Here is a 13,283-nt window from a genome sequence, read left to right on the forward strand (position 1 = left end):
GGATTCCAATATTAGAAGCAATTTGATCCACATTTGTTCCGAACTAATTTTTTTTGTCCAGATAATTTAATTTTTGGCCAAAAAAAATTTCAAGTCAATATCTCAATTTGATTCAAAAATATGCCACTTTAAAACTCCGTTCTTCAAAAATATTGCACTTTTCAATTTTCAAATGCCTATAACTTGGAAACTTTAAGAGATAAATTTCAGGACCTAGCCGAGCGCTTTCCAAAAATGTAAAAATGTTGCAACCGGATGGGAAACAAAAATATGGCTCGTGGTTAAAAATTGTACATGTCGAAGGTACCCTAATTTGAGCCACCATAGCGCCGCCGCTGGATCATTTGTAGGGTCCATTTTAATAACTTAAACTCGAATACTACTTGTCTACATCCATGTCAATTTCATCCTTATCGTATAAGCCGATTAGAAATGCCAGATTCATTTCCCAAAAATTTCGATTCTGCCCCATCGAATTTCTGTTGTTTATGAATTTCTGTTAGGCTGAAGTCTGATTCTTTGCATTAATTTTGTGACTTACTGATTTTCGAAATAAAAACAAAATAATTATTTTAAATTTTAAACATTAATGTTGGTTTTGTTTTATCATTTATTCATAAATATTCGTATATTTTATTGTTATAATTTTGTTTTGTTTTCTTAGTCATGAAATGTACATAGATATATTTAGTAGATCATTATTATTTTTTTATACTTAGATTTCGGTTGTTGTTTTTATTTTATTTTTTATTTAAATTTAATTTTGTTGTTTTGTTTATTTTGGTATGTATGCTGTATTTTGCCATCATATTATTTATATAAGATTTTATTTCATTCTTTATAAATTACTAAAATTAATATTAGTTTCATATGGTTTTGTTTTGTATTTTGGAAATTGCAATAATTTGTTTTTATACTAAATAGTTGTTTTATTTAGGTAGGTATGTATGTATATCTGTTTATGTTGTATATATAATTTGAAATACCTTTAAATTGAATTCCACTTAATTTTAAATTTTACATATAAATTACATTTGTTTGTGTGTGTGTGAGTTTTCGGTTAAATTTTCTTCTTTTTACTAATTTTTATTTGTCAATTTTATTTTTTGGAAAATACAATAGTTTTTCATTTATGATTAAATTTTTTTACACAACATTTTCAATATTTCATTAAGATTTGGTACTCGTATGTCTGTAATTGTATTAAGTTGTAAATAAAAAAATATTTTTTCTTTGGTTTTTCAAATAATTTTTTTTGTAATTTTTTTTTTTTGTACAACTAATGACACGTAATTATAATTGTTATTAAAATGTATGTATGTAGGTGTTTTTATTATTATTATTTGTATGTATGTATGTAAGTAGTTTAACATTTGGGTAAGTTCACATGATATTTTTTATTTTATTATTTAAATTATATTTAATGAGATATGTTTTTTTTTTTCATTATTTTCTTAAGAAATTATAAAGTTATGTTAAACAAAGTTTATTTTAATGGGATATGATGATATTAAAGCTTTTCTTGATATAAATATTTCAAATATTTTATAAATAAATAATATAATATATAAGAAAATAACAACTTGTTAAAATTTTTAATAATTTTAAATAGAATATATTAATAATGTTTCATTTTAAGGGCACATCACGTATCGAATTTGATGGGAAAAAGTTTTAGAAATAAACTAAATACATACTTTATACATTGAATAAATCACTTAAATAATTTTATGATTTTTACCAATTTTTGAATTTAAGACAACATGCTTGTTCCGGATAATAAATTTAGAAATATTTTTATAGTTATTTTTTAACCTAAAGTTATACTGTCCGTTAAAAAATTGTTTGTGTGAAAACTGTCAGTAAATATAACTAGACATTGTGAAAATGGGCGTTAATTTTGTATAGTATTGTTTGCAATACTATAAGTTTTATAAGCGTTAAGTTGCCAACGCGTTGCAACGATGCAAATTTGTTAGCTGAAATTTAAACAAAATTTTAAGAAGCAATTATAGACAATAATGAGAAACTATTATCTGTAGCCAAAGAGAAAGAGAGAAACACTAAAAAACTTACATAAACTAGGATAATAGCATACCAAAATATGTTGATTAAAATTCACTCTATAAAAATGAAATAGACCGATACGAATTATTACAATAACCTCTAGTAGAAATAAGGGTCTTCAGGTCAAAACTACTTGTTCTTGGATCAATGCAAGATCGAGGCATTTGTAAATGAATTCTTTCGCAAAGAGAGAAGTACAAGTATCTTGAGATTACTACTTGATTAGAGCCTCCATTAGGCGATTAGCGTTTAAAATCATGAAACTGATGGTCATGCTAGTAGCATCACGTTTTCGAGAGAAGTTAGTCCACAACATTTAATGCTATTTCTATAATAAATTCGTATTAAATTTGTATTAAAAATTGATATAATATGAATTTTTCAAATATAAAATATGCAAAAATATGCCGTAACAGATCAATGACATATTCCAGCAAAATGTTTCGGATAGATAACAAAGGACAACAAAATCGAAAAAATTTTAGAGCCTTTTTAAACCACTACACAATTTTGATGTATTGTGGTTCCAGCAGTACAAATATGGTCCAAATTTTAAATTCCATGTAGAAGTTTTTTTTAAATTTTTTTTTTTGTACAATTGTGATTTTTTTTATACGTTTCTACACATAATTTATGATAACTCAAAAAGTGTTTGTCCGATATTATTGAAGTGAACATAGAAAAGTTCAAATTTACATAACCTTTAATGTGTTTATATATTGCGTTATAATCGGCTCAGTAGTTTTGGAGTTATAATAACAAATTTAAGCAAAAATATATTTTTTACATGAAAACAGCAAATTTTTGTGTTTTAAAAAAATCATGAAAAATCGAAAACGGCTGAAATTGTTCATTGAATAAAAGCTTTGAGTTGAGCATTGTTTGTAAGTATGGCAACATTAAATGATTAATGATTAACATCGAAAGCTCTAGAATTCGAGTATTCTAGTTTGAAGATAATTGCAGAAATAGAGCTTTCTAGATGGTAATGCAGCGTGAGAACACTATAAATAAATTGGTCGTGAGAACACTAAACGAATGAACTAATTTGAAGCATCGTTAAGTAAAGACATTAACTGCACTGCCAGTGTATACTTGTACATTATAAAGTGTGTGTAATTCTGCCTGTATAAAAACACTGAGTGATTATTGAAACTGTTGTTGTTGTACATTTTAAATAAATAAAGAGTTGTTACAAATTTTAAACTACTAAACTGCTTTTATTTGCAATCAAAAGTATTCGGTTTATTTAAAGGAAATAAACCAACGTTTTAAAAAGGTTAAAATGTATCAATATTTAATAAACTAGCCCAAAAATGCTACTACTAATAACATTCAAATATTAATATTTTTGCTCTGTGCATATAATAAAGACAACATTTCAAAGCCTATTAATTGTTATTTATAGTTAATAGTTTTGGTCAACTTATTATCTGCTCTCATTCGCCATTGAAATCATTCGCTATGCAATTGGTTTATTATACTCTTCTTGTCATTATTTTGTTAAATATCATTGTTTGAGATCAATGAGCATGTTGATTTTTAAAACTTATCATTTTTAGAATGCCCCTGTTTAAAACCCAAAATAATGCATTTCTATTGTAGAAAACTCAATAACTCATAAAAGAGTGTATGCTTTTAGGAGCCCATAATAAATGAAACTGTAAACAAATGCATGCGTGTAAGTATGTGTGTTCCTTTTTCTTTATCGGTTGATACGCTTTGTTTGTAAATAATATCTATAACAATAAATTATTTGAGTATTTAAAAACAAATAGTTTAAGTTAAGAAATTTATGATAAAATTTATTAAATAAATTTTTACTTTTTGAAGTATGTAAATGAAGTAAATATTTATGTATATTTGTATATAAATACTTTTACCTTTTAATTTAGTTTATTTGTTTGTTTAATAATCATGTGTATGTATAAATAAATTTGTATTTATGTCTGTGTATCATATGTATAATATTAAATTTTATTTTATTTTATTTAATGATATGATATGATGATGATTTTTTGTTTATTTTATAATAAAAAACACAACATTAAAATATACATGTAGATTATTTTTTTTTTACATATTTTTAATTTTTTTGTTTGTTTTTTTTTTTTAAATTTTATAACCGCATTAAAGTTCTAACATAAAATTTCTTTTAACATGTTGATAGATGCACGTCTGTGGGTGTGTAATTGTATGTTTGTATGAATGCATGTATGTATATAAATTGCTGTTGGTTTACTGGAATGTAAATGTTAAATTTTTTCCTCTTGTGATTTCATTTAAAATATGAAAAATAATATAAAAAATGTAATTAAATGATGTTTTTATATTTTTGTTTTTAATATGAATCATGTTAATTATTTTTATTTGTATGCAAAATTAGTATGTTTGTTTGTTTGTTGGGTTTTTTCTTTTCTGTTTTAAGTTTTACATTCATGTTTATGTATATTTGTATGTATGAGTGTGTATGTGTGTGTATATATTGGTTTGTTTGTATTTTATACGCATACACATACAAATACATAGACCTCATAATAACACAGTAAAATTACAACATTTATGATATGTTTTGCGTACAGCTATGACACTTAATAATCTTGCTTTTATTATTTTGTTAATTTGATAAATTTGTTAATTCATTTTTTTTTATTATAAAGTCTGTCTATTATGCATTAAACAGGCAACATTTTGTATTGATTGAGTTTATGTGTTGTGTTATTTTTTGGGTTTGTTAATAGTGAAATGTTTTGATAGCCAGAGGAATATTAAAATATTTATATAACTATAATAGGCCTTATTAGGGAAATTAATAATTTATGTCTTTAGATAATTTTATATTGATTTGATTTGTAAATCATATATTAGAAAATATTATTCCACTGTAGCGTATGAGTGATTATTTTGAATTATTTTTCATACGTAGTGTTATTAAATAGCTAGTTATTAGGTGAGAAGGGTTCAAAAACCAAAACGGTCTTATGGTATGGAAAACAGTTATAGCTCTAATGATTTATAAGAAATTCTTTCTTAAATTCTTTACGTGTGTGGCCACAAAATTTTACTACAATTCATATGATGCACTCGTTCGCTATAGAAAAACAGCACATAAGTGCTTTGGGCCATAAACTATTAAATTATTATAAAATAAATCATACTTTTAGGCAGCTTTAAAAAAATTTATTTCTAAATTTATTTCGAATTTTTTAAAGTTGTTCAACTTCAATGAAATAAGTCGAACAAGTTATTAAAACTAAAATTATGAAAAACAAGTAAGAGTGCTATATTCGGCTGTGCCGAATCTTATATACCCTTCACCAAATTATACTTCAATATTTTTAATATTTTTAAGTAAACAAAATTTTATTTTTTTTTCCAGTTGTTTTTTTAATTTTTTGGAAAAATTTTTTTTCGATTGTTATTTAAAATTTTTTTTTTTGTTTTTTCAATTTTTTTTTGTGAAAAAACAAAATTCGGGTTAAAATTTTTTTCCGATTTTGACTCATTGTAGGTCCAACTTATTATGGCCATATATACGTCGTTGCAACTGTCTTTGAAATATCTATCATTAGATATCCAAATTTTCAAAAATCGAGGTTGTCTTGATTTTTTCCTCATATCTCAGCCATTTGTCGACCGATTTTGCTGATTTTAAATAGCAAAATTCTCGAAATCATGTCTGACAGAATTATTGAAGATTTGGATCCCGAAGATATCTGGGGTCTTCAGAAAATTAATTTCAACAGACAGACGGACATGGCTTAATCGACTCCGCTATCTATAAGGATCCAGAATATATATATTTTATAGGGTCGGAAATGAAAAATGTAGAAATTACAAACGGAATGACAAACTTATATACATATGTATACCCTTCTCACGAAGGTAAAGGGTATAATTAACTTACCAATTTGAATTTACTTTCCAAATAATTCTGTTCATTCAAATATGACACCACTTTTAACAAAATAAATCTCATTCTAAACCAATATTCAACATTTTTAGCACTTTTGGTGGTTATGAACGGCGTATTTCGTTAGCATCTCTGGCTATATCAAGCAAAAGTTTTTTACGACAACAGTGGAACTGTATCAACAATAATTAAAAATAATGTCAAGAAATCATTGTTTATCAGACTATACAATAAAATTTTACTATATTTTCCTAATAAAGCTCATTATGTGAAAGAACAATAGAAAGAATTAAAAGATCAATAAAGAGTGAGAATGTTTGCAGGAGTATGATAAATGAAAGTAGAGTGTAAAATATGTACTTAGGTAAACAATGAAAGTATTGGTAGTAAATGTATGTATTTGTGTAAATATGTAATTTTGTTTTGTGATTTTTCGTAGAAATTGTATTTCATTGATATTTTTGTTGTTATTTTGTAATATTTTCAATGTTGTAGTTGTTTTTTTTTTTTTTTGTAAAAAATATTTATAAATTAATATTTTATTTTTCTTAAAAATTACAATATTTTGTTTCATTTTCTTTTTCTTTGTTAAATTTACTGTATAAATATTTATAAATGTAAATTTCTAAATTGTAAATGTATAAATTAAGTTTGTTTGTTTTTTTTTTTGGATTTTTGTAATTTAATTTTATTTGTTTATATATTTATATTTAAATATATTTTGTTTTTTTGTTTTTCAGTTAATAATAGACAGCGTAGCATAGGAAGACGTCAATACCTGCATAAGACATTTTAGCCATATTTTTTTTCTTGTTTAATGTGTTAATTTGTTTTTGTGTTTTTCTTAAATTTTTGTTGTTGTTTTATTTAAATATTTAATTATTTAAACAAAAAAATTAAAGAGACCACAATAAAATGATATTTATGTATGTTTGTATGTATGTAAGTATGTATATAATTAACTACGGTATAAAAATTAGTTTTTCTCTTAATTGTTGCTATTTTGTTTTCATTTAAATAATACAAAAAAATCATATAATATAGACTAATTTTCATTTAAACCATAGATGTTTGTTTCACCGTTTTTATTTCAAAACTTATGGCTGTTTTTGTTTTGGTTTTAAATACGGTTGCTTTATTTTTTGTTTAAAATACAGTTTTATTTGTTTGTTTTTTTTCATGTGTTCTAATTTAAACAACCATATTACGTTTTAATTGTTCATTACAAAAAAAGTCAACTTTATTTCATTTTATTATTTTTTAGGAAAATATGTTTTATTTTATTTTATTTAATTTTTTTTTGGATTTTTCTTGCAGGCTTATTTTTATAAACTACTTATACTTAAAACTTTGTTTTGTTTTGGTTTAGAGTTTTATTTAATTTGAGTTAAACATATAAATATACATACATTTTTGTTTATTTAATTAATTTGTTGTTACATACATTCGTTCAATATAAATATTGAAGTGCATGTTTACACATGTCTGGTTTCAGTTTTCAGTTTTGTGACAATAATTTTTTAGTTCATATTTTTATATTTATTAATTTATCATTGTTTTAGAGTTAAATTATTTTTAATAGACATATAAAGCATTTGAAAATATATTTTTTTTTTTTATATTTTTGTTGAATTTTTTCAAGAAGATTTTCACTATTTAGTTTTTATATTAATCCCTTTTGTCTTTTCTGGTTTTGTTTAAAATTACACTTGAAATTAATTTTACACTTTATGTTTTTACAAGTACCTTTCTGTTATTAACATTTATAACAATATTTTTTTCTATCTACACTTAGGATCCTACATTTTTTATATACAACATTCAAAATAATTAAAAAAACAAAACTGTAAACTAACATATACAAATTTAACTGTACGGGAACTGAAGATTTCAGCCAGTAAAATTTAAATATAAAAATAAAAATTGTATTTGTATAATGATTTTGAATAATAACAAAACTCATGCAATTTTGTTCAGATTGATATTTTTATTTAAATATATTGTACAATGGTAAGTTAACCATGTTTTTAATTATAGGAAGAGTTAAAGACAGTCTCGAAAAAGTCCAACCATAATCAATTATTTTTTGATATATTTTTAAATTCAGTACGCTTGCATAGTAGAAACAAAAGTCGACTTTTCAACTTTTTAAAAAGGCGGTATTTTTACTACTGCTATTTACGAAAAGTCAGCCTTTCGAGTTTTTATCAAATGTTAGTGTAAAATAAATATGTTTGCTAGAATTATTGATTAAAAAAATGCAGTTTTTAAATTTTTTTTTCGACTTTAATCAGCTTTTTTGGCAGAACATAATCCATTTTTCGACATTTTTTCGACCAAAAAGTAGATTTTTATTTTTGACCAATTTTATACATTATTTTTAGAACTTTGTGATTTCGATCAATAGTAGCATTACACTTTGCTTCGACATTTTGACACAAAATATGGCTCCTGAGTAGCGACTCCACCCAGGAACTACATTTTCTTTAACATACCCATAAGTAATGCGAAAATAAGGTTCTGGCTGCACAAAGAATCGTCGCAGTCGAGTTCCACAACAAATTTTAGAATGCATTTATGTAACTAGCATTTGATTAAGTTAATGAATCAGTACCACTTCCTGCTAACGGTTCAAGAACCAGAGATCTACCTTTTTTGATTCCTTAATTTACTTTGCGTTTGCATCATTTAATTATAAAGTGACGTTGAAATATTCGTGGCAATTTGGTTCGGTTAAATTAACATTTTAGTTTTTCTAGTTCAATATTGCTTCACAACAATACTGCATCCGCAGAACCAGTTTTAGATGTGCTGGAGATATTATTAGTTCCATTTATGTTATCAAAGAATTATAAGAGGTAGCGATAAGGTCTTTCTAGAACAAACATCTGTGGCCACAAGCAATAACCGCCTAATTCAAAAAACATGTTTTTGAGAAAAAGAAATTTATATTTATGAAAGCGTGCATTAGAAAAAGTATAATGCAGAATCAAAGATTCTTACCTCCACAATGCTAAAATGAAAAATTATAACAAAAGCTTTATTTATTCGAGAAATATTTAATAAAAACAAATATCATCGCTTAATGCAACTTAGAAATACTAAATTGAAAATGCTTAGGCGTTTGTTGAAAATAAGTGTTTTGATTGTTGCTTGGCATATGTAGAGTTAAGCTGTTATTACATATTTAGAAATTGACATGTCAAGTAATTAAGCCAATTTGCAATAATCGCTTATCTTTAGTTTGGCTCTTATAACAGCACTCTTATTTATGAAAATTTATTTCGTGAAAAATATACATAAGCTATTTAAACAAAATAAAATTGAATGTTTTCTTAAGTATATTTTGGCGCTTATTGTAAATGCAATAGTCTTCCTTAGGACTTAAGCCAATATGTTTCTAATTAATAACTTTTTAAATAAGAAAGTTAGGAAGGTAGGGATTTCACGTATACATACAGTTCTATGAACAGAATAATGTAGCATATATAACTCAAATCTTTCTTAAGCCGACTTAGGTGGTTATTGCTTATGACCACAGATATTTTAGATTTATTTTTGTTACTTCGTTATATTTTAACTTCATATTTTCCAAAAAATTTATTAAAAGTTTCCAAATTTTTGTAAAACAAATATAGAAAATGTTATATTTTACGGAATTTCAAAATTTTTAATCGATTTTCAACACACTTTCCAATTACTTTCAAATAGAACTACTAGACAGTGATTGTCATTTGAAGAATCATCTCATTCATGCAACGCTACCGTGTTTATTTGTTGATAAATAAATTGCTAGGGCGTTAGTTTCCATCAGTCATTTCTTGCTGGGGAATTATTTTCAGAATAAAATGTTTCTAAACCAACGTCCACCACGACATACAACAATTAATTGGAATTTAATGTATCTGCAAACTAGAGCTTCAAATGAATTAATTCAATTTAAGCTTAACTCACTGAAATCTTAAGTAGTTCAGAATTAAAAATTTCAGAAAATCATTTACCCAACATAACAAATTAGTTAGCTTCATACAAAGGCTTTATTTGAATAGAATTCATTAATAGCTGAACTTATTAAAGTTCAGTCAACCTTTGAATGATTAAATTTTTGTTAAGTCCCCGTCCATACAGTGAAAGATTTGCTGTAAAATATTTGAGTTTAATGATGAAAGGGGAAAGAGGAATTAAAAAGGGTACTCTGTTTCATTTGTGTGGACACGAATGCAGCTTCTAAAGACAATTTAAAAATGTTTTGCAGCAAATGTTTCACAGTGTGGACCGGGACTAATTGAATGAAAACATTTTACTTTTTTCAGTTTAGTTTTTAATCAGTTTCAAAATGAATTGAAATGAATTTTTCTAATATATTTATTGAACAACGAATTATTAAGCTATTTTCAATAAGGAATAAATAAATAAATTAACTCTATAGAGACTGAACTTACTACGTTTGAAGTACTAAGGAATTATGCCTATTATTTTTTTAGAATTAAAAAATAATTATTTCGAATCATTGCAGCAAACCTCACATATTTACATAAGTATTATTTAAAAAAAAAAATTATAATTAAAATATATAAAATTGTACAAATGCATGAATTTTATATTTGATTAACATCCATCCAATTCTGACATTTTAATTTTGTGGGTTTTTTCAACCATTTAATACAAACGTTTTTAACTGTTTATTTAAATGAAATGTAAACATTAAATTTACAAATATTTAAAGGATAATAAAACAAAAAATAATGATTTTAAAGACTCGTCATACATATTGTAATAAATAATAAAGAAGCTGTTTAATGCGAAATAAAAGTTGAGTTCCACGACTTGAGGATTATTGTTATACTATATGTAATTTATTGTTCTTAATGTTTGCTCGAGCCTTAACAGCAAAATTATGTTAACCAATAATATTTTCGGTTTTCATTTTACAATGCAAATCGATAACACTCTGCTACAAAATGACACTTTTTGTCAGAACTTGAAAAGCCACCTAGTGGAGGTTGTAGGCCTAGGTGAGGACATACTAAAACATTTTTCAAAGATTTTGAAAAACCCTCAAAATTTTTAGTTATTTTGAAAATATTTTTTTAGGGTAGGTCGTAGTACTTTAGTACCTCTAACTCACAGATTTTTAGACCGATTTTAAAATTTTAAACAATTATAATTGGGTAAAGAATTAAGCTTTCATAAAATGTATGTATAAGATCTATATTCCTAGAAATTGTTTAAGTTTTTATAAATAGTTTGGCTTTCTTTTTTTATTTTTTCCTAATTTTTCAAATTCAACAATAGTTATTTTAATTTTTGTCTATGAAACCCTATTTTTTTTTTGCACAGTAATTTATAGACAATTTTATGTAGACAAAAACGAGATATTAGTTGTTAAAATCGGTTTATACTTGCAAAAGTTATTAAACTTTTTCAAAAAAGTTCCACAAAATTTACCTTGTAAATTAAAAATTGTAGAAAAAATGTTTTTTTATAGTTTTTTGTTTTTTTTTATTCATTTCATCCGATTTGAATTATTAAAACGATGTTAAGCTTCCGTATCAAAATTAGCAATGAAAAGCGATTAAAATCAACACAGTTGATAAATTTTGTTTATTCTTAACAAAAACAACACTTATAACTAACAAATGTATCAAAAAATGCACGTCATTTTAAAGCGTTATCAGTTTTCTTTTTAAGCCCGTTAAAAAATTTAAAGTCGGACAGAGACTGACTGAGTTACAGATCGATAAGTTCACGGACATAACTGAAAACGGTTTTTTTAGAATAATTTCTGAATTTGAGGGTGTTTTGGAAATTTTTTGACACAATTTCTAATGTACTCAGCAAGCCCTTTTACCTAAGCAGGTCATTTTCCAAGTTTTTTCCATCCTAGCACCTAGGATTTGAAAAGTGTAAAAAGCATCGCTACACCCATATGTTAATATTGAATTAAAATATGTCAACAATCTGATGTAAACTTTGTTGTAATACACTTGAGATATTTTTGCGGTTAGGGCTCGATTATTGCTAAAAATCATTTTTAAACATTAAGATTTGAATTTAAGACTGGTACGACTTGACTTAAGATATATAGCCAAACTAAGTTGGATGAATTCATTTCTTTTTTTGGATTATTTCAAACAATCGCATGATTCTCGTAGCATTAGCTTTACTGTTATACTTAATCATCAAGCAAGTAGTTAGATAGATTATGTCGTTATACACAAATTGTAATATATAAAAATCTCGTGTCATAATGTTTGTGTTTGAACTCCTCCGAAACGGTTCAACTAGGGTTTTTATCCCGGGAATTCCCGGTACAAATTTCCCGGGAATTTTGCCAATTTTTCATTACCCGATTCCCGGGATTTTTAGTTGGGAATCCCGGGAATTAAAAACTGACGAAAATACATAGAAAACAAGTTAGAACTCTGTTTTTTTCACCAAAAAGCAGTGAAAAGATTTTTACAGTTTTTTGCTTATATGTATCTTGGCAATAATAGACCGCTTGTTATTATTTATTTGGGGTTTTTTGTATGAAAATTTAAAAAGAGAATTCATTATTTATAGAATTTATTTCTTATTGAATCATTCTAATTTATTTAAATTTCTTCTTCAAATCCATAACAAAATAGCTTCAAAAATTTATTAAATGATTCAATTTTTCTTCAATTAAAATCTAGTAAAAGGTTTAAGACAATTTTTTCAATTAATTTTGTAAATGATTTGATTTAACAAAAATTTAAACATTCAAAGTTTGAATAAATTCTGTTATTAATTAACTTTAAAATTAATTCAGTTTAAACAAAGGAATGAATCAAAAAAATTAAATATTAGGAATGGATTTATGGAATGAAAGGCTGACATTTTTTAATTACGGATTAAGATTTTAGTGAACTAAGCTAAAATTTTATTAACTAATTCGAAGCTCTGATATCTAATAATTATAACACTAAGTTTTTATATGAAATTTGGCTATAATATTCATAATTTACAGTATCATTGTATATTTCGGGAATAGCCGGGTACCCGGGAATGTACAAAAAAATTTCCCGATTCCCGGGAATCAAAAAAGGTCGGGAAATTAAAAACCCTAGGTTCAACTGATTTTTATGAATTGCATATTTGGTAAGTATGAGAATAGGTCGTGAAGTATATTTCATACCGCTAGAACCAAAATATTCACTAGAAATAATTTGTATGGCAGAACAACATTTCTTGGGACAGCTACACAGAGAAAACAGATTCGTGATAGCAACCGAATTTGTTGCCAATCGAATGATTCTGTCTTAGTGACCGAATTTTACAG

This window comes from Calliphora vicina, chromosome 1 (assembly GCF_958450345.1).
Source record: "Calliphora vicina chromosome 1, idCalVici1.1, whole genome shotgun sequence".
In the NCBI taxonomy this organism is placed as follows: domain Eukaryota; kingdom Metazoa; phylum Arthropoda; class Insecta; order Diptera; family Calliphoridae; genus Calliphora; species Calliphora vicina.